This window comes from Oncorhynchus gorbuscha, linkage group LG09, assembly GCF_021184085.1.
Source record: "Oncorhynchus gorbuscha isolate QuinsamMale2020 ecotype Even-year linkage group LG09, OgorEven_v1.0, whole genome shotgun sequence".
Classification (NCBI taxonomy): Eukaryota; Metazoa; Chordata; class Actinopteri; order Salmoniformes; family Salmonidae; genus Oncorhynchus; species Oncorhynchus gorbuscha.
Window position 1 is genome coordinate 59,303,311 of NC_060181.1, and position 23,539 is coordinate 59,326,849.

General features: G+C 40.3%; 1 pseudogene; it reads left to right on the forward strand.

Annotated features, from left to right (window-relative positions):
- Window positions 1-4,586: 4,586 nt before the first annotated feature.
- Window positions 4,587-21,662, forward strand: LOC124044409 (annotated as a pseudogene).
- The last annotated feature ends 1,877 nt before the right edge of the window (window positions 21,663-23,539 follow it).

Sequence of the window (23,539 nt, forward strand, 5' to 3'; positions counted from 1 at the left end):
ATGTACAGGCTTTACATACTGTATGCATTCACAAACAACCTGAGAAGGTAGGTCACTATGAGGTCAAAAACAAACAATGGCACATTTCAGACAGAGCACACAGACACTCTGCATGTAAAAATAAGGTTGTCTCTTTGAGTATATGTCAATGATTCCATTTCTGATTTGCCAATTGCTCTCATCCACAGAGGTCGAATCTGTGTGGTCACACGATTGTCGTGTGTGTGTATGGGCCATCTGTTTTTCAGATGTGCACACTTCCAGCAGCAAAGCGTTGCTCGGGGTTTTCCAGTCAAATATGCAGACACATGGAAATAAAACCAGAACATATGGAAAAGAGCAGCGCTATGAGGTTTCTGGCTTGGGAATTGCAGGTCAGACACCAAATATAGGCATAAAGTAGTATAGATTTAAGGTTGAATGGCGGGAACCCGGTTACTGAGATTTACTGCCCAAAACCACTCCCTTTTCTACGATAAATAACTGTGAGAAACCGGTAAATTATAAACAATTATTTATATGAACAACATGGTGTTAAACGGAACTCTTAAAATATGTGCTTCCTCTAAATCAGACTTCTCTACAGCCTCTGCATGATGAATAATCAATGCTCAGGATGGGGACAGACAGCCCATCTCAGTATGGAGCGCAGTTTACAATGCATGTAGACCTATCATTTCATCATGGTAACTTTTTTTTCTTGTGACGGGTAGACCTACATTTGCTGCAGCATAGCCCATGCTCCAGTAATATAAAGAGAATGCACATCTAATTTCTCCATCTCCATCTGGCTTTCAGTGCAATTAATTAACAAGGTGACCATCAGTCTTTTTTTATTGCAGCTACAAATCAAATCAAATGTATTTATATAGCCCTTCGTACATCAGCTGATATCTCAAAGTGCTGTACAGAAACCCAGCCTAAAACCCCAAACAGCAAGCAATGCAGGTGTAGAAGCACGGTGGCTAGGAAAAACTCCCTAGAAAGGCCAAAACCTAGGAAGAAACCTAGAGAGGAACCAGGCTATGTGGGGTGGCCAGTCCTCTTCTGGCTGTGCCGGGTGGAGATTATAACAGAACATGGCCAAGATGTTCAAATGTTCATAAATGAACCTTTAAATCAGCCCTTGCCTTGACAGGAAGCCAGTGTAGCTAGCACTGGAGTAATATGATCAAATGTTTTGGTTCTAGTCAGGATTCTAGCAGCCGTATTTAGCACTAACTGAAGTTTATTTAGTGCTTTATCCGGGTAGCCGAAAAGTAGAGCATTGCAGTAGTCTAACCTAGAAGTGACAAAAGCATGGATTGATTTTTCTGCATCATTTTTTGGACAGCAAGTTTCTGATTTTTGAAATGTTACGTAGATGAAAAAAAGCTTTCCTTGAAAAAGTCTTGATATGTTCTTCAAAAGAGAGATCAGGGTCCAGAGTAACGCCGAGGTCCTTTACAGTTTTATTTGAGACGACTGTACAACCATTAAAGATTAATTGTGAGATTCAACAAAAGATCTCTTTGTTTCTTGGGACCTAGAACAAGCATCTCTGTTTTTTCCGAGTTTAAAAGTAGAAAGTTTGCAGAGTACAGAGTTTTAAAACATCCTTTTACTCAAATATCTTAGCTTTAAATCCATGCAGGTGCGAGCACTCAGTCTTTCTCTCTCTCTCCATCAACGCCATTCAAATTGCATCCAAAATCGCTAATCCTGTTCTATATATAGATGTCTTAGCCTACCTCATTTCAGGTAATACATTCAATGCAGTATTGGCCTTATCTCTTGATAGAACTTATAGCCTCTGGCTCTTTCACAATACACAAGCACCTGTCCTCCACTAGCCTCTCCTGAAGAATCTTACATGTAGTTTGAAAGAAGAGCGACCGCGATGGCAGTAGGCCATAGCAGTTATTTATTCAGACGCATAACATCAAGGATGTTATTTATTCAGAGGTATAATCAAGGATGTTATTTATTCAGAGGTATAACATCAAGGATGTCATTATAATTGTAAAGATAAGGACAAGAAACGTATTTCATTTATTAACTGTTGAAAGCGAGGAAGGAATGAAGGAACAATAGAGAAAGAAAGTGGAGGTAGTCTAATAATAATTAGGGGAAAAATTATGAAAGATACACAACATGACCAAAAGTCGAACATCTTATTCCAAAATCATGGGCATTAATATGAAGTTAGTTCCCCCTTTGCTGTAATAACAGCCTCCACTCTTCTGGGAAGGCTTTCCACTAAATGTTGGAACTTTGCTGAACCTTCTTCCATTCAGCCATAAGAGTATTAGTGAGGTCGGGTGCTGATGTTGGGCGATTAGGCCTGGCTCGCAGTCAGCATTTCAATTCATCCCAAAGGTGTTCGATGGTGTTGAGGTCAGGGCTCTGTGCAGGCCAGTCAAGTTCTTCCACACCGATCTCAAGAAACCATTTCTGTATGGACCTAGTTTTGTGAATGGGGGCATTGTCATGCTGAAACAGAAAATAATCGTTACGAACGTCATTGTATGCTGTAGTGATACGATTTATCTTCACTGGAACTAAGCGGCCTAGCCCAAACCATGGAAAACAGCCCTAGACCATTATTCCTCCTCCACCAAACTTTACAGTTGGCACTATGCATTTGGGCAGGTAGAGTTTTCTTGGCAGCCACCAAACCCAGATTCGTCCATCAGACTGACAGATGGCAAGCTTTACACCACTCCAGCCGACGCTTGGCATTGCGCATGGTGACCTTAGCCTTGTGCACGGCTTCTCAGCCATGGAAACCCATTTTATGGGTTGACATTGCTTTCAGAGGCAGTTTAGAACTCGGTAGTGAGTGTTGCAACCGAGGGCAGACAATTTTTTATGGGCTACGCGATTCAGCACTCGGCGGTCCCGTTATGTGAGCTTGTGTGGCCTACCACTGCGCGGCTGAGCCGTTGCTGCTCCTATAATTGTACACTTCATACTACCAGCACTTACAGATGCCCGGGGCAGCTCTAGCAGGGCAGAAATTTGACAAACTGACTTGTTGGAAAGGTGGCATCCTATGACATTGCCACGTTGAATGTCACTGAACTCTTAATAATATAATAATAATAATAATATATGCCATTTAGCAGACGCTTTTATCCAAAGCGACTTACAGTCATGTGTGCATACATTCTACGTATGGGTGGTCCCGGGGATCGAACCCACTACCCTGGCGTTACAAGCACCATGCTCTACCAACTGAGCTACACAGGACCTCTTCAGCAAGGCAATTTTACTGACAATGTTTGTCTATGGAGATTGCATGGCTGTGTGCACGATTTTACGACTTTTGTATATATAGTGTATGTACAGTGCATTCAGAAAGTATTCAGGCCCTTTTTCCCATATTTTGTTATGTTACAGCCCCATTTTAAAATGTATTAAATAGTTTTTTTCCCCTCATCAATCTACACAAAATACCCCAGAATGACAAAGCAAAAACAGGTTTTATACATTTATACATTTTCGCAAATAAAAAACTAAATAATTACATAAGTATTCAAACCCTTTCCTCAGTTTTTAAAAACTTTTATGTAACTAGGCAAGTCAGTTAATTAAGTAAAAATACTTTCAAGTACTACTTATTTTTGACCACTTTTACTTTTACTTCACTACATTCCTAAAAACAATTATTATTTTACTCCATACATTTTCTCTGACACCCAAAAGTACTTCCTCCATTTTTAATGCTTGGCAGGACAGAAAATGGTCCAATTCAATCACTTATCAAGAGATCATCCCTGGTCTACCCTACCACCATCTGTCAGAGTCACGACACAAATGCTATGTTTGTAAATTATGTCTGAGTGTTGGAGTGTGCCCCTGGCTATCCGTCAATAAATAAAAACAAGACAAGTGTGAGCCTGGTTTGCTTAATTTAAGCAATTGCAAGTTATGTATACTTTTACTTTTGATACTTAAGTATATTTTAAACCAAATAGATTTAGACTTTTACTTAAGTAGTATTTTACTGGGTGACTTACGTTATTTTTTATTAAGGTATCTTTACTTTTACTCAAATATGACAATTAGGTACTTTTTCCACCACTAGCAATATGTTTGGAACATCAAATCAGAATAAAATCACAGTTTGAATCGCAATACATATAGAATCGTGAGAGTGGCAAAACATATCATATTGCCACCTAAGTATCGAGATAATATCAAATATTGAGGTCCATGGCAATTCCCAGACCTAACAGACACACTGGGTGCCTGGGTTTTGGCCATACATTTCTGGTAGAGAAACATCACAAATAAATGTTTTTATTATTTCATTGTTAGTATTTACAATAATGTAATTTTAGCTCACGAGACAAAGACTCAGTGACTTTGAGTGACTAAAGAATGTTTTCAAAGAAACTATGATACTTGGAAACATGTTAAAGGGAGTTCTGTTCACCACTGATACAAAGTAGCCACAAGTGTCCTCTTCTCACAGCCACCGTGCTAAACCACCACAAGCACAAGCATGCGGGTGGTTCAGTATTTTACATTTAGCTTGCTTGGTGCGCCACCTTGTGAAACATTGGTGTTAAATCTCATTTTCAACTTCCTTTACCATTTGAAAATGGCGGCGGTGGTTGTCAAGTAAACGAAAAGACGCTAACTAGTTTTTGTAAAATGGCGAAAATGTAGCTAGAATTGGTTTTATCTAGCTTTTTGATTGTTAAGGTGGCTGCGGTATTCACTGAAGACTTTTACCATCTACGTCATTACTGCTGTTTTAAGTGAAACATGGTCATGGCAGAAACAGAGGATGAAGAGTCAACTCTGGTAAATTGACGTGTTGCACCGTAGCTAATTCTCTATTCACTGATTGAGATATGTCACAAAAGTAACCGAGGTAAAACCCAGTTTCAAGTTGGATATTCGACGGATATTCGCGCTTTCAAACCACTTGAACCACAGACTTCAAATAAGATGTTGAAAAATTGCGCACACATTGCGCAGGTATTACTTTCAAGATTTGGAAATTAATTTGCTTTCCAAAACTACTAGACGTGGAAATGTGAGCAACATTTTGTATTCCGAGTTGAATTACTTAGGGAGTGTAAACAAAGTACAAACTTTTGTTTACATTCCAATGTCAATAGCTCCTTGGTCACGTGACCCACTTGACTCAAACAAGGTTCAGAATGTCCACGGACTACCCTTCTATATTGCACACACTTTGGTTTGTTCATTTTCATCTCACACGTTTTTACATGAATTTTCAAACTTTCTAATTTCAAAAGCTCCTTGGTCATGTGATCTACTGACTTCAAACAAGGTTCAGAATGTACACTCAGTGGGCTTACACATTGCGCACCCTTTAGTTTGTCCATTTTCATCTCACTCAATTTTACATACATTTTTCAAACTTGAAAATATCAATAGCTCCTTGGTCATGTCAGTTACACACCTAAGAAGCATGCAGTGGTTATACACCCATATTGCATAACCTCTAGTCATGTATCTTCTATATTGTTGTATATTCATATTAGTTTGAAAATTAGGGGGTTCAGTCCAGTGTTGTGTTAACCCTTTTCTTGAATATTTATCTATAATAATTGGTTGTTCTAAGTACTTACTTTCCCTTTTATTTTTATTTTGCCACTGTATTTAACAGCAGTACACAATAGGAGAGAGACATATAATATCTCCTTTCATCGTTAATATCAATCATAAAGGAAAAGGGCAAAGTTCGAGTGTCATGCTATTAATTGTCCAAAGCAGGGTTGGAGAGTGAGCTAGTGAGTGGGGCTGCAGTGGGTTAGCTGGTCAATACATATACTGAACATGTAACCACAGTAATGCTGGCCAGAAAATCAATGAATAAAAATTGAAATTTGACAAATTAAAAATAAATTGTAGACCTGTAATCTTTTCCAACATGTCAACAGACACTTACCTTCAAATAAGTACAAAACATTTCAGTGTTAACTTTCTCTTTATCCCTGGTTGATGTACATTTCAGAGTCTCTTCAGTGTGGATGGGGTGTAGCATACACTTTCAACAACAAAGACAGCACTTTCAGTTTGTGGTCTTCACTCTGAACTCTTGTCTTCATTCCTAGGCACAGCACTTGGGAACCCCCCCTCCCCGTTGGTATGCAAAACATTCAATCTAAAACAAAACAAAGCATAACACGTTATAAATATTATCAAATATCAATGCAGTATGACGAATTAGCCATCCATTGTGTTGTATCATAAATTGTCATACATGCCGTCACTGTTGTCAAGAGATTATAAACATAAAGTTACTAACCAAGTCAGTCTTTGGCCCACATCCAGGTTCTTTATCAGTGGTACACATGAAGCAGTTGTTGGCTTTGTTGAACTCTGAAATCAACTGAATTTATGGCTGTCCCACACAACTACATAAAAATAAAGAATTTACATTTACTTTGAATTAAATGTCATTACATACCAGCCATTTTTAGTATATTCTTCAGCCATTTATTTTCGCAGTTGCTCCATGTGTTTTTGTGAAGGTTCTATGTCAATTTGGGAGGGGATGTTGGGGAAGTTCTGTGCAACTTCCTTGGCCAAAAAAATGGACCTAATTGTCACATAACAGCTAACCATTCATTATTGAAAATATAAATATAACTATCAACCCTGCATTACAAAGACCCCACAGCTGAAGGTGTCCTATTGCATGGTTATTTCCCCTCCTTTCCACTTCATGTCCACCCAGTCATCTTTTCCATGGCAGGATCTTCTCATTTTGAAGTATCCTATTTTTTTATGTAAACAATGGAATTCTGATTAGTTATAGGCAAATTAATTCACAGGCCAAAACTGTATGCTGATTTCCTTATCACTATAATCTAGTAGAGGTCATTTCCTTTATGCCCCATTCTACACACAGCCTAAATTATAGGCACTGAACCATTTACAGGAGAATAATAAAAGTAGCATATAGGATCCAACCCTGTCAGAGTGAATAAATGTAGAGCGTTTGTTGACTTTAAGAACAAAATATTAAGTGACAGTTTCATCAGTACGTGCTTAAAGAAAGTCATATCACATAGATCACAGATGACAGTGCCCATCAAGTCTATGACAATAGAGAATGAATTGTAAGCACCAATGTGTGTTTGACAAAATAATATCTGAAAATGTCAGTTGTTGAACATAATAATTCTATTTGCAATAGCAATTTATGATATATGCAGTTGAGGAATATTCCATGTATCAACACTTACATGTAGGACGGACATAAGAAATTCCCACATACAGTATACACACAGAGGCATTTTTCAGCTATGATTTTACCACTCAGAATCCAGAATGGATATGACAATGTGGCAGCACAGGACTCAATACACCCTTACACCAATTTACTTTTTGATCTTCTTGACTTCTTATCTGGTAAACTGTTACTGTGTGTCAAGAAAATAGCCCCAATTATGGCTTAGTGTACTCCAGTAAAAAAGGTCTGGTTTAGATTCAAAACTATTGCCCTGTGTCCCCATTCATAGGGGCATGAGAGACTAGTCACTGGTAGAATTGAGTTGGCACTTTATTAGCCCAAACACCCACAGACCCACAAGGTTGAGGTTACTCATGGACAGTAATTAGTATTTTTTTTTTTTTTTTGCATTAACGCATTGTGTCTTATAACTGTCCAAGAATAGGATCTGAAGTGTCTGATCTGAATATTTGTTCCCATAAATACAAAGGAGGATGTCTCTCCTCATACCTCTGGTATTTTAGTCAGACTGCCAGACTGTGTAAAAACTTTACGATGGGGCTGGCAATGGAGTTCCCATTAACTAAGCACCACAGAGACCAATAAGGAGAGAATACATACAGGTCAAGGGTGCCAGTTGAATGTCAAGGGGTGTGTCTGTGCCTTTTGGATTACTCTCTCTTTGCAGAGAACCCCTGTGGTTCAAGTCAAGAGCTACCCTTCCCCTTTCAGTCTGCTCTGTGCATGTCTGAAAGTGGGTGTAGGCCTGCAGCCAAGAGATTTTTTCACAATATGTCATAAAACATTTTTACACTTATGAATGTATGTAAAATGCTAATATGTATTAGATCCAGTACAATGGAATAACTATAGTAGCTACCCTTATATAGTCAGTGGCCCTTTGGAACCTTGTTTGAAGTCAGTAGGTCACATGACCAAGGAGCTATTGAAATGTTAAAGTTAGAAAAATTGATGTAAACATGTGTGAGATGACAATGGACAAACTAAAGGGTGTGCAATACATAAGGGTCGTCAATGGAAATTCGGAACCTTCTTTGAGTCCAGTAGGTGACATGACCAAGAAGCTATTGAAATTTTAAAGTTGACCAATTTAATGTAAAAACATGTGAGACGAAAATGGACAAACTAAAAGGTGTGCAATATGTAGGCCCACTGAGTGTACATTCCCAACCAGATCTAACCACTGGTAAGGATGCATAAGAGAAGAAGGCTGGGAAATACTTTGACGAAGGCTTGAAAGAGAAAGCAGACATTTTTGCTCTGATGGGAAGGTACGAAGGGCACCTGCGTTGAGAATAAATGTTTCACCGCAAAATGCATGATAAAGAGGATTTTGAAACCAACAATCTCAGATTGTTCTGAAATCGTTTCTGTGTATAGTTACAGATACGATTAGCTTTCCTGAAACATTATTTTGTTGAAATACAATTTGATCTCTGAGAAATGAAGCTAATTGATCGGCCCCAAATTGTCCATTTACATTTTCAGGTTTCAGATAATATTCAATAGATATTGTATCCAACATCCATTTTGAAGCAAACTTCTTCCTGCCAATAGGTAATAACATTTTTTATTAAAAGCCACCGGAACCCCCCACACATCATGCGGCTTGGAGTATTGTTTCTCCGTACTATGTAATGTATTCCCTGTGTATCTGGTGATATTTTTTTCCCTGTTCAGAGAAATTAATCATTGAAGTTGTGTAGCCATAATGACCATCGTTGTGTTTGGAGTAAAAAGAGGGAGGCTTGCAAGCCGAAGAACACCATCCCAACCGTGAAGCATGGGGGTGGCAGCATCATTTTGTGGGGGTGCTTTGCTGCAGGAGGGTCTGGTGCACTTTACAAAATAGATGGCATCATGAGGAGAGGAAAATTATGTGGATATATTGAAGCAACATCTCAAGACATCTGTCAGGAAGTTAAAGCTTGTTTGCAAATGTTTCTTCCAAATGGACAATGACCCCAAGCATACTTCCAAAGTTGTGGTAAAATACCTTAATGATAACGAAGTCAAGTTATTGGAGTGGCCATCACAAAGCCCTGACCTCAACCCCATAGAAAATGAGTGGGTTGAACTGAAAATGCGTGTGCGAACAAGGAGGCCTACACCAGCTCTTTCAGGAGGAATGGGCCAAAATTCACCCAACTTATTGTGGGAAACTTGTGGAAGGCTTCCCGAAATGTTTGACCCAAGTTTTACAATTTTAAGGCAATGCTACATAATACTAATTGAGTGTGTAAACTTCTGACCCACTGGGAATGTGATGAAAGAAATAAAAGCTGAAATAAATTATTCTCTCTGCTATTATTCTGACATTTCACATTCTTAAAATAAAGTGGTGATCCTAACTGACCTAAGACAGGGAATCTTTACTTGGATTAAATGTCAGGAATTGTGAAAACTGAGATTAAATGTATTTGTCTAAGGTGTATGTTAACTTCAACCGTATATATCACAACATTTCCTTTGCAACTTTGGGTAGAAAACCAATATTATGAAATAAAATTGTGTGGTCGTCCTCCATGCAAGCAATTCATTTTGTCCTTCTCATAGCTACCAAATGCTTCAACCCAACTCTCCTTGTATAGTCCAACAAGTAGCTGCTCTCTGAGAGGGCATTCCCTATGCAAATGTCATTTGAAACTTTCCCCATGCCCTAAACTTTGATGGAGAAACAGTCTAGCTACTAAAATAATGAATTGCATGGCAGTCATATGTTTTTGAAAATATGTATTGTGATTAGTGACATTCAACATTAAACCCAACACAAACCAATACCATTACAATTGCAAAATATGGCACAGTGTGTGTTTGGACCTTTTACCATTGAAGACCATTAGAGACCTTAACATTTAAACCATTAGAACTGCTGTAGCCTAATGGTTTGCTTGTTCACCAGGAATGGTCTAACAGTAACTAATCCCTTTTTTGAAGCGAATAAACCATACGCAAAGGGGCCATTTCCTGGAGACAGATTAAGCATATTAGAATGACAACCTAATTTGCTTTTATGGAGGACTGGCTTGACTTGTGAGGATGACCACACAAATGATTGTCATCATGAGCAAATCTATTGTTTTTTTTACCCAAAGTTGCAAAGGAAATGTTGTGATCTGTTTAATAATTAGGGATAGCCCCTTTTTTTAAATGTTTGCCTAAAATGACATACCCAAATCTAACTGCCTGTAGATCAGGCCCTGAAGCAAGTATCTGTATGTTCTTGGTATCATTTGAAAGGAAACACTTTGAAGTTTGTGGAATGTAGGAGAATATATAACACAACAGATCTGGTAGAAGAAAATACAAAGAATAAACTAACCATTTTGTTTTTTTTCTACCACCATCTTTGAGATGCAACAGAAAGGTCCCAAATCTAGCCATCACTCTGGTTGTTTCACACTACTTCACTCAATCCGATGGTGTCCACAAGATGACAGCAGTGTATGTGCAATGTTTCAGACGGATAACTCGAAGTATGAGCAAACTACATGACTTTTAGTGTGAAGTCCCCAGGTACATTTGGGGAAATCATGAAGGAGACATTCGCATTCATATTCAATTTTTCTGCAAGAATATTATCAAATCTGTATACTTGGACTTTGATTTAGCTTTCCAAGTATTAGTAGCCATATTAAAAGTTCAACATTTGCAAAAAAATTGTACAAAAGGAAAAGGCTTGCTGTCGCACAAGGTTAGCAGCTACATTTTGTGACAGCCTATGAGCTGGGCTTTACGTATCTATCTAGCTAGCGTTGTTTGACCCCGATTGGTGCCTATTTGACAAAGTTAGTCAATCAAGTGAAGATCGCCCGCATCATCAGCGTGCCATGAAAGCGGCGCTCTCAAATATGGTGCCCTATAGGATATACTACACCCCTAATGATATGGTGAAGTCTGATTACGTTGTAGGGTCTCTGAGGAATAAGTATGAATGTGATTTGACTGGTTGAAACAACGTTTAGGGTTAGATTTTCACAGATTCCTTTCTTTGCAAATTGAACGAGTGGAAATACAAAATCAATCGTGCATGCTATATGGACCTTTTTGGGATATGAAAGGATTTTATCTAACAAAATGCCACTTCCTGTTATCTCTGAGACCCTTTGGATGATAAATCAGAATGAAAGTACACATTTCACCTTTAGAGGTGAATTTATCAAATCTATTGTGGTGAAAAAAGTGTTTTGTTGTTAGGAGCTCTCAAACAATAGCATGGAATTTTGTTTCGCAGTAATAGCTACTGTAAATTGGACAGTGGGGTTATATTAGCAAGAATTAAAGCTTTCAGCCGATATAAGACACTTATATTTAGCAACATTTGTTATTTCTCTACAATCCCGTTGATGACGCCTATCCCTAAGAGTAAACACAAGAGACCAGCAAAATGGATAGTGTGGCGTTATGGCAGAAACAGTGACATTTAGTGGTCAAACTATGGTACTCTTACACTACTTTATGGTAAATAATGCAAGCAAATTTAATTACTAATTTCTCTGAACAGGGGGGAAAAACATCACCAAATTCACAGGGAATTACATGACATAGTATGGAGATGCAATACTCCAAGTCACCGCTTCATACTACTTGTCAAACATATAGAAATTATACTGTACAGTATACTGGTTGTTGGGGTGGGATGGGTGTGGGGGATCTGTGGGTGGCTTCTTACAGTTTTGGGGGATTCCTTATGTGTTACTCATTGGTAGGAAAAAGTTTGGTCCAAATCGGATGTTGGGTACTATATTTATTCAATGTTATCTGAATCTTATAAATTTAAATTGCCAATTTGGGTTTAATCAATGAATTTCTCTGAGATAAAATGACATTTCAACAAAATAATGTTTCAGGAATGCCAATCTTACCTGTTTCTAACTACAGAAACCATTTCTCAACAATCTAGGATGGTGGGTGTCATGGCTTGCTGAAATGATATGGGACAACTCATTGGAGACATTGTTGAGTTCTCTGTCACTTCTCATAATTTCATGTGGCGCTTAGTTACTATACTTCAATGTGCTAGATTTTCTGTGTCCCACATTCTTACTAGGATGACTGAGTTTATTATTCACTAACACAATCTGTGTCTCAATTTGTACCATATCTAACCATATATTGAATGGATCATTTTGCCTTACCTGTGGTAATACAGTGAGACCTAATGCTAGCTTGCTTCCTTTTGCTCTTTTTGTAGAGTAATTGTCTGTTGAAACAGATGTACAACAATGCGTTTGACTTTCCCTCGACATGTCCATAAATGATGTGATATTTTGTCTGTTTCAGGCACATTACTATGAGTATCAACAGAATTATTCCGGAGCTTTGGAGGCAGTCAACCAAGTGACTGTTAGTTTCCCTGGGTTTCTCCCTGCCTTTATTAAGAATATGAAGCTTCTATTGACCCTGCAGGACTGTGAGAAAACTGTAGGCGCAGCACAGAGGTGAAGTACCCCATCTCATAGGTGTTTTTGCTCTAGAAATGGGGTTTTCTTGTTAACTTTAAATAATGATACGGGAAATATTAGCTGGCTTAATTTGTCGTTTATAAAGATTTGTTTGGATCAAATAAACACTTTCATTGCTGGATTTGGCCAATCAATAGCAGCCATGTAAAGAACGAGCCAGTCAGCCTTTGCAAGTGGGTCCGTATTCAAGTGCAAATGAAAATGGAGCGTGATGCCTGGAACCAGTGCATAATGACTGAACCATTGTTCCTGACTGCTCGCCCGCTGGACCCTGGCCAGAGCCAGAGAATATAAAAAGGCCTTTGAGTTGAAGCGCTAGAGCTACACGTTTCCCAGGATGCACTCCTCCAGATTCTATGAACTGCAGGAAGGAGGATCACTCAGGTGGAGCCTGTTTCTAAGGGAATTAAGCCCAAGACCAGAGCCACTGGTTTAGCCCTGCTGAGCCGTAGCTTTGTGAACAGGGATGGACACATGCAGTGCACAGTCCTGCTCTTTTTTTTCTCATTGTCTAACTCGGTGTTCTTCCTTTAGATTGTGTTCTCTACTTTTGCTCCAGCCTTGTCTGTCACATAAGCCATCATGGGAAAAACTCATATAAAACCCTGACAGCACCAAGTTTTCATTAGGATCAAACAAACAGTGTTGGTCATTAATGTGATGTTTCCTACCCCATTCCAGACTCTCGCAGAAGGATAAAATCAACCTGGAAGCCCTGAAAATGCTCACTTTTCCCTCCTTATGCAGAGAGGGAGACATCACAGAGGTAAAGTTCAAACAGTACGAGCTAACATGGGAAAGAGATTACACTATAACCCATTGCCACACAACTAATTGTGAAGGGTGACTGTTTTCATGATGTGTACGTGGTCAAACGGGATACCCTTTTTCCTTTTTGGCAGTCAGTGAACCAGCTCTCAAATCTCATCAGCAGCTTGGACACCCAAGAGCCTCACAGCCCAGAGCTTTTCTACAGGATGCCCTTCGCTTTCACATGGGTGGTAAGACGTGTTTGATGGTTTGCAATAAACATATTTTACATAAAAGACACTGGTTACACCACTGAAGAGATGTCGAACCCCTTCCCTTCACACTTGTAACATTGCAACAGTCTCTTAACCAGTACATGCCATGTGTGACATGAGGTATACACAAAGAAATACTCTAAAATTATCATTTACTAGTGTGGAAGAAATCAAATACAAATCCAATTTATTTATATAGCCCTTCGTACATCAGCTGATATCTCAAAGTGCTGTACAGAAACCCAGCCTAAAACCCCAAACAGCAAGCAATGCAGGTGTAGAAGTACGGTAGAAATAGAAATTAGACAGTGATTCAGCAGAACCACATCATGGTGGACAAAAGCCTTCTCCCAAGCCCAAGGGGATGCTTATCTGGCCACAGAGCTGCGCTACCAGTTGGTTCTGCAGGGAAGAATCAATTGGGCTATGAAGTGATACAAGACTGCCATGACTCTGGATGAAACATGTGTCTCAGCTTTGACAGGTTACGCTGATTGTTCTAGCATATGCTTTTGAGCTTTAATGCAGCAATGTATATGATCACACAGGGTAGCCTAGTGTTTAGAGCGTTGGACTAGTAACCGAAAGGTTGCGAGTTCAAATCCCCCAGCTGACAAGGTACAAATCTGTCGTTCTGCCCCTGAACAGGCAGTTAACCCACTGTTCCTAGGCCATCATTGAAAATAAGAATTTGTTCTTAACTGAGTCGCCTAGTAAAATAAATACATATATACCTATACAAAATTGGATAATATTTACTGCTTAGTTGAGAAATGAAATAAATCTATTAACTAATATTAAACCGTTTTTAAATGACTTACACATTATCTGTATTTCCAGGTATTATCAGGTGCCAGCTGATCGAGGGACACTTAGAGGATGCAGAGCAACAGCTGGAGTTTCTCATAGAGATCCAGCAGTCTATCGGGAAATCAGGGTTAAGGCTGATAGAGGAAAGATATTACTCTGTTTAATCCAGTTCAAAGGCCAAGCCAAAGTAACCCTATTACACTTTTGACATTCTTATCCACTATGTGGAAATAAAGTAAAGCCCAGTAGCCTTTTGCACAACTTTTTGTTGAGTAATTCTTGGTATTTTCTGTGTTTGTTAAGCCATTTACAGTGACATCAGCCTGAATGAGTAACCTCTGAGTAACAGCTGGTTCTGTGAGTCTTTAGTTTTATGGCCTTTATGGCTGGTCCAGAGGATACTCTCTGGTTATGTCCCAAATGCATTGCTTTTGTAGTACACTATGAAGGGAATAGGGTGCCATTTGGGATGCACATTCTGCTGTATGATTGTGGTATAAACAATACAGTTTATACCAGTAGAGCTACCCTAGTCCTACTGAGCTGAATACTGTGGAGACCCTGTGACACACTTGGCTTGCTCTTTCCTCTCTGTCAGGAGCTGCTGTACCTGCGCTGTGCTGGCTGTGAAGAAACACAGGCCACAGGATGATGTCACCAACCCGCTGAACGATGCAGTGGACACACACACTGCAGGGCCTGCCGCTGGTGGTGGAACTATTTTGAGAAGCTCGACCCTGACTTCCTGCTGGAGATTGTCACGGAGTACATAGAACTCTGTCCTGCTAAGGTCAGTCTGGAGGGGGATGTGTGTGGATACATTTGTTCAATACATAATTTCACGCTTTATTCAGACAGTGTAGAAATTGTAAGGGGATATACAGTAGATGAGGGGAGAAAGTTGGCAAAGGGGCTCTGCACATCTATGGATCCATTTATAGAGATTACTGTCCAGCCTCCTGCCACCCAGCTCCAGCATTAAAACTCTGTTTTGGACACTGTGGTCAAGATAGTACCTGGACTCCTTCAGGGTGGCTTGCCATTGGCCAAAGTCAGGTTTCAGTCAGGCGAGTTTCAACTGTATTGCATGTGACAGAATTCTGCTCTGTTTTCATGCCGAGGGGTTCTCAACATGGATGACAACAATCGGTTTGATGGCAATGCTGATGTCCTTTAGGTGACATTGACACTGCACAGAGCAGCCTCCAATATTGCCTGGACCAGTGTCCCTCCCATGCTGAGGCCTACCTGCTCATGGAACAGATCCACCTCTAACAAGGCAATTACAAGCCCTCCTCCTAGTCTCTAGTCTCTAGTCTCTAAACTCTCCTCAGCCACAACTTTGAGGTAAGAACAGTATTCCAGATGAATGTGATATTAGATCAAACGGAACTGTTATGGGAACACCCCTCCTCGAATAACTCTGTGTGCCTCTCCCTGCCAGGTCCATGATCATCCTGTGTATCACCTAATAAAGGACCAGGCACAGAATGAGAGAAACTGAAATGACTGAAATATATTATTATGCTCATACGTCTAGGTCTCCCCCAAGATATGTGCATAATTCACAACATTGCTATTGCTTAGATATACGTGAACCCAGCCTTGTGCTGACCTTTAGGCCTGGGATGTGCAGGCCAAGGTGTTGGAGCAGCCAGACGCCGTCCCCATGCAGAAGCAGCTCGCTGCACAGATCTGTGCCGAGATCGCTAAACACTACACGAGTCTTAGAGGCTATGAGAGCGCAGTGAAATTCTACAAGGAAGCTCTTGTCTATTGTGAGAGGGATAGCAAGTTCGGTGCAGCTGAATCAAGCCTTCAAGTGTGTGCTCTCTGCAGCTGTAATTGTGAATCCCTAGCATCTCTTTCTGTCTGTTATGTGCTGTTTTTTATAGTTTGCTCATTTGCTTATTACTATAGTTTATCTTATCCGCTAAACTATAATATAAATAAGTGACATTTTTGGGGGTGAATGTATGTTTCACACCCGGCCAGATATATTACTACATGTGCTCATAGGAAAGGATATTATTATTACGATGTTAGAAGATAATCGGTTTAGAAAGCTTAATTTTGAATGTTTTCATTGCTAGTAGGTGATGTTGGAGCTGGCTCGGTTGTACCTTACTCTAGAATGAATGGCTGCCAACAGCAATGCAGTGTCATTCTGAAGAGTGACCAGGTCAATGAAGTTGCAACACTGGTTAGTTCTATTTATATGCCATCTCTGTCGAGTCCCATTTGAAAATCGTGTTGTAAAACTTGATTAATCAAATCAAATTATATTTGTCACATGCGCCAAATATCACAGATGTAGACCTTACCGTAAAATGCTTACTTACAAGCCCTTAACCAACAGTGCAGTTCAAGAAATCGAGTTGAGAAAATATTTTCTAAAAGAACTAAAGTTAAGGATTCTCATCCCGCTCCACTATAGCCATGTCGATGTTAATGGGGGCCTGTTCGGCCCTCCTTTTCCACGAGTAGCTCCTTTTTCTTGCTCACATTGAGGGAGAGGTTGTTGTCCTATCTCTGACCTCCCCATAGGCTGTCTCATCATTGTCGGTCATCAGGCCTACCACTTTTGTGTCATCAGCAAACTTAATGTTGGTGTGGGAGTCATACTTGGCCACGCAGTTGTGGGTGAACAGGGATTACAGGAGGGGACTAAGCACGCACCCCTGAGGGGCCCCAGCGTTAAGGATCAGTGTGGCATATGTGTTGTTGCCTACCCGTACCACCTGGGGGCTGCCCGTCAGGAAGTCCAGGATCCAGTTGCAGAGGGAGGTGTTTAGTCCCAGGGTCCTTAACTTAGTGATGAGCTTTGTGGGCACTATGGTGTTAAATGCTGAGCTGTAGTCAATGAATAGCATTCTCACATAATGTCGGTCTTCCTTTTGTCCAGGTGGGAAAGGGCAGTGTGGAGTGCGATTGAGATTGCGTTCTCAGTGGATCTGTCGGGGTTGTTTGCGAATTGGAGTGTGTCTAGTGTTTCCGGCATTATGGTGTTGATGTGAGCCATGACCAGCCTTTCAAAGCACTTCATGGCTACCAACGTGAGTGCTACGGGGCGGTAATCATTTAGGCAGGTTACCTTCGCTTTCTTGGTCATGGGTTCTATGGTGATCTGTTTGAAAAATGTAGGTATTACAGAGTCAGTCAGGGAGAGGTTGAAAATGTCAGTGAAGACACTTGTCAGTTGGTCTCCACATCCCCTGAGTACACGTCCTGGTAATCCATCTGGCCCTGTGGCTTTGTGAATGTTGACCTGTTTAAATGTCTTGCTCACATCGGCTATGGAGAGCGTGATCATACAGTTGTCCGGAACTTCTGGTGCTCTCATGCTTGCTTCAGTGTTGCTTGCCTCGAAGCGAGCATAAAAGGCATTTAGCTCGTCTGGTAGGCTCGCGTCACTGGGAAGCTCGCGGCTGGTTTTCCCTTTGTAGTCCATAATATTTTTCAAGGCCTGCCACATCCGACAAGCATCAGAGCCGGTGTAGTAGGATTCAATCTTAGTCCTGTATTGACACTTTGCCTGTTTGATGGTTTCATCTGAGGGGATAGCAGGATTTCTTATAAGCGTCCGGATTAGTGTTCCGCTTCTTGAAAGCGGCAGTTCTAGCCTTTAGCTCAGTGCCAATGTTGCAGGTTATCCATGGCTTCAGGTTGGGAAATGTTTATACTGTCACTGTGGGGACGACATCGTAAATGCCGGTGACTGATGTGGTATACTCCTCAATGCCATTGGATGAATCCCGGAACATATTCCAGTCTGTGCTAGCAAAACAGTCCTGTAGTGTAGCATCCGAGTCATCTGACCACTTCCGTATTTAGCGAGTCACTGGTACTTCCTGCTTTAGTTTTTGCTTGTAAGCAGGAATCAGGAGGATATGGAGGGTGAGGGAGAGCTTTGTATACGTCTCTGTGTGTGGAGTAAAGGTGGTCAAGAGTTTTTTTATCCTCTGGTTGCACATGTGACATGCTGGTAGAAATTAGGTAAAACGGATTTAAATTTGCCTGCATTAAAGTCCCCGGCCACTAGGAGCGCTGCTTCTGGATGAGCATTTTCTTGTTTGCTTATGGCCTAATACAGCCCTTTGAGTGTGGTCTTAGTCCCTGCATTGGTTTGTGGTGGTAAATAGAATTGCTACGAGTAATATTGAAGAGAACTCTGCATAGATAGTGTGGTTTACAGCTTATCATGAAGTATTCTACCTCAGGGGAGCAATACCTCGAGACTTACCTCGAGAGTTATTGACAAATAGAAACACACCCCCGCCCCTCGTGTTACCAGATGTAGCTGCCCTGTCCTGCCGATGCACAGAGAAGCCAGCAAGCTCTATGTTATCCGTGTCATCCTTCAGCCACGTCTCAGTAAAACATAAGATATTACTGTTTTTAATGTCCCGTTTGTAGGATAGTCTTAATCGGAGATTGTCCAGTTTGTTTTCCAATGATTGCATATTGGCCAATAATACGGAGGGAAGTGGTGGTTTACCTACTCGTCGGCAAATTCTTACAAGGCATCCCGCCCTCCTCCCCCTTTTCCTCTGTCTTTTCTATTCGCTGATGATGGGGGATTTGGGCCTTGTCTTGACAAAGCAGTATATCCTTCGCATCGGACTCATTAAAGAAAAAGTATTTGTCCAGTTCGAGGTGAGTCATCGCAGTTCTGATGTCTATAAGCTCTTTTCGGTCATAAGAGGCGGTAGCAGCAACATTATGTACAATGAGTTACAAACAATGCGAAAAAACTGCAAAACGGCAGCCATCCCCTCCGACGCCATAGAATCCCCTCCGGCGCCATAGAACCTCTCATTCCTCGTATATGATGTCTGACCTGACTTTCAGGAAGCAGCACCATGAGCAAGTTTTTTTCTCAATTTTCAGCAGCTACAGGAGCGCAAACCAGGTGTGACAGGGCTCTGTTACTCCTGGATCTGAATACACAACTTCCCCACTGAAATAGAACTTAAATGGAGATTTGCAAATCTTTAAAATTAAACTTAAGAACCTCAATGTAAATATACACTGCTGAGTTGACCTCCCCTGGACGCAAAGTAATGTCTTTCCCATATGTTCCTGCTAGACAACTACCCAACACTGGCACATCTAATCGACCTGCTGAGGAGATCTGGGAAGTTAGAGGAAGTTCCCAGGTTTCTGGAGATGGCTGAAAAACAATCATCCAGGGCCAAGTTTGACCCTGGGTTTAACTATTGCAAAGGACTTTATCTGTGGTAAGTATATGAATAACATTTATTGAATTCATGTACATTTATTTAGAATGGTATGTTTTTAATAATGAGGTTGTATTTGGTGCCCAGGTACACAGGTGAACCCCGTGATGGGTTGCGACACTTCAACAAGGCCTGGAAAGACAACGAATGGGGTCTGTCTTAACCCAGACGACGATACTATGGGAGGAGAAGTCTTTGAGAACTGACATGGTGAGTGTCATTTTGGAGTCCCTTTTGTTGTAAATAAGAATAGAATATGTTTCTAAACACTTCTACATTAATGTGGATGCTATCATGATTATGGATAATCCTGAATGAATTGGTAATAATGATGAGTGAGAAAGTTACAGAGGAATAAATATCATAGACCCCCCCCCAAAAATGCTAACCTCACCTGTTACTGTAATGGTGAGAGGTTAGCATGTCTTGGGTGTATGATATTTATGCGTCTAACTTTCTCCAAATAATTTTTCATGATTCATTCAGGATTATCCGTAATCATGGTAGCATCCACATTAATGCAGAAGTGCTTCGAAACATATTCTGTTCTTATTTACAGTAAAAGTGACTCCAAAATGACACAATACATTGTTTATCATTCCTTTCTATTGGGCTCAAAATATTCTGAAACACAACCAAAACAAACTGCAAATGCATTCAACAAGTTTGTCGAGTGGGTGGGGGGGGGTCCTTGTGTACAAAAAGTGCTGTATTTCTCAACAGTTCACCCGATATGGATGAAAATACCCTCAAATTTAAGATGACAGTCTGCACTTTAGACTCATAGTCAATGTATCATCTCACACCCAAAGTGCTGGAGTACAGAGCCAAAACAACAACAAAATGTGTCACTGTCCCAATACTTTTGGAGCTCAATGTAAAAAAAAAAAATTTTAAACATGAGCTAAAACACATCTGTAAATGAATGTTATCCTTGCTCATTCATCTGGCTGTCAAGTTGTCATTGATGTAACTGCTCTTCATTTTCCATTTTCATCCATGCTCAGGAACTCCACTGAAAAGCAGGAGTCGGAGCAGCTTGCTGTGAGGACGGCAGAGAATCCCCTGAAGGAGTTAAAGCCCCACACAGCCAGTGGACACGTCCAACTACGGATCCTAGAGAACTACTGCTTTCTGGCCACCAAGCAGAAAACCAATGTTGAGAAAGGCCTGAATGTTTTCACAGAGATTGCGAACAATGAGGTAAGTCAACTCCAGATGGTGTACATGAGTGGGCATACACACCCTTAGAACAATGAGGTAAGTCAACTCCATTGCATACCCTTGTCTACTTAATAGAAATCAAAAGGCATGTTAGATGTGATTGACTGTAAAACAACACTCAACTAACCAGAGCTCCCTGTTTTAACTTAGAAGGATCATGTGCCTGCACTGCTAGCCATGGCGACGGCCTACATGATTCTCAAACAAACCCCTCGAGCCAGGAACCAACTCAAACGCATAGCTAGGATGAACTGGAGCATTGTTGACACTGACGAGCTTGAGAAGATCTGGCTGCTTCTGGCCAACATTTACATTCAGTCAGCGAAATATGACATGGGGGGGACCTCTTGAAAAGATGTCCCATAATAAGGTCAATGTTGGGGGGTGGGTGGGGGGGAGTAAAATGGTATTTATTACATTATCTGGCTGCATAGCGAAGAGCCATACTGTAAAACCCTTGATCAAAATGAATCAGACTGGATTTTTGTCAATCACAGTAACGGTCATTGTTCATTTTCATGCTGTAAAGCTTCTAAATACATTATGGAGAAGGAGCAGGCATTCCAGGATGCAGCACGGAACTATGAACCCCACTATAGGTATGTTTAAGGAAATGTTTTATATGCTCATGTTCTCTTTCCGTTTTTGGAGGCTCATCCCAATTATCCAAGGATGAGGAAGGACATCTTTGGACAAAGCTCTGGCAGCTTTGTGGTCTCGGCACACACACACACACACACACACACACACACACACAGAGAGAGAGAGAGAGAGAGAGAGAGAGAGAGAGAGAGAGAGAGAGAGAGAGAGAGAGAGAGAGAGAGAGAGAGAGAGAGAGAGAGAGAGAGAGAGAGAGAGAGAGAGAGAGAGAGAGAGAGAGAGAGAGAGAGAGAGAGAGAGAGAGAGAGAGAGAGAGAGAGAGAGAGAGAGAGAGAGAGAGAGAGAGAGAGAGTGTTTGATTGTTTGATCTCATTTGATGTTTTTTTGTTGACATGCATTATTATTCTTAAGTATTTGGAAGTTATTATGGAGGATATTTTTCTCATCGTGTATCAAGGGAATTTTGGAGAGATGACAAACAGTGCTTTTAATAATCATGTGACTACAATACAAAACACGTATTGTTATAGACTTATTTTTACCATGTGTTTTTCTTGCAATACAATGAAAACAATGACTCTGTTGCAACACTCAATGAAGAAAGATATATTGTTGTGCAATAAATGTCACTGAGGCCAGGCACCACTGGCTGAAATGACATTTTAGCATCTACCAATCAATTTGAGATTTGTTCCATTAATATTAGTATTTTCAAAAAAGTAAACATAAAAATGTCAGTCTTGATGGAAATTTATATTTTCTTTTAGTTTAGCATACTGACATCATAAAAATGTCAGGAATTTTAACCACTTTAAAATTGACATACAGTACATCCATAATTTCAAAGCTCACTACATTGAATTGCACCTCATTTAAAAGTAAATATTATTTAGAATTGAACAAACTGGACTATGTGTAGTAACTTACTCTGACGAGATGGTAATTGGGTCTAAGTAGGTGTTTGGCATTTGGTAGTCTAAATTCAATGTATTTGTCTTTACTGCAATTTCCCGGAAGTAAGACTCTTCCCACACACCAACTCACTTTCCCCAGCTTCAGAAGCATCTACATTCACCAAATATTGTGTGGTTATCCTTAGATATAGGGTATGTTCGTAAATTCACACTGGAGTGCCAGAGTGTGCTCTGGGCATTCTTAAATTCAGAGCACACTGGATACTTCTGGCTGAGGAGTAGGGTTGATCAGACATAATTGCAGTCAAGCACTCAAGCTAGATGGCTAAAGGTCCAGTGTTGTACCCTGAACATAAATGAGAGAACATCTCAATCTATTTCTATCGCCCTAGCAGAGCTGGTTAGGCTGTTATCTTACTGCTGGCAATAATTGAATTACGCATTTTTGCTGACGTTTACTGACACCGGCCATATTCAACGGGTGTTGAGCATTTGTAAAATTCATCAATTATTCTGCACGTGTTGAGCGTTCGTAAAATTCATCAGTTATTCTGTGCTCTGGCACATGCAGACAAGAGTGCTCTGAAATCGGAGTAAATAGCCAGAGTGAATATATGAACGCACCCATATTCTCGAGACTTGCCCAGAGGGAATTGTTGATATGTTGTCAGTTATTTATTCTAGAGAACGTTTTCTTCAGAAACATTTGCCAAAAATGCTTTTTACATACACTGTACATGTCTTTAGTATTTTACAGAAATAAAAATTGTAAAATTATTTATCCACAATCTGCTCTGATTAAGTCCCCTTCTGGAGTGTCATAACAAAATAGAACCAAAATATTAACGCTGACTTAGTGTCCTGAAAAATGTATTTGTTGGATATGCAAATAAGTGTATATTTACTGAGACTTTGCATATTTTAATTAAATATAAAAATAAGTTATATTGTTATCTACATTCAACTGATAAAAGTGTATTGTGATTTGATGAAGTCATTACATAGCAAATCAGGGCATTTGGGTTATGTCCCAAATGGC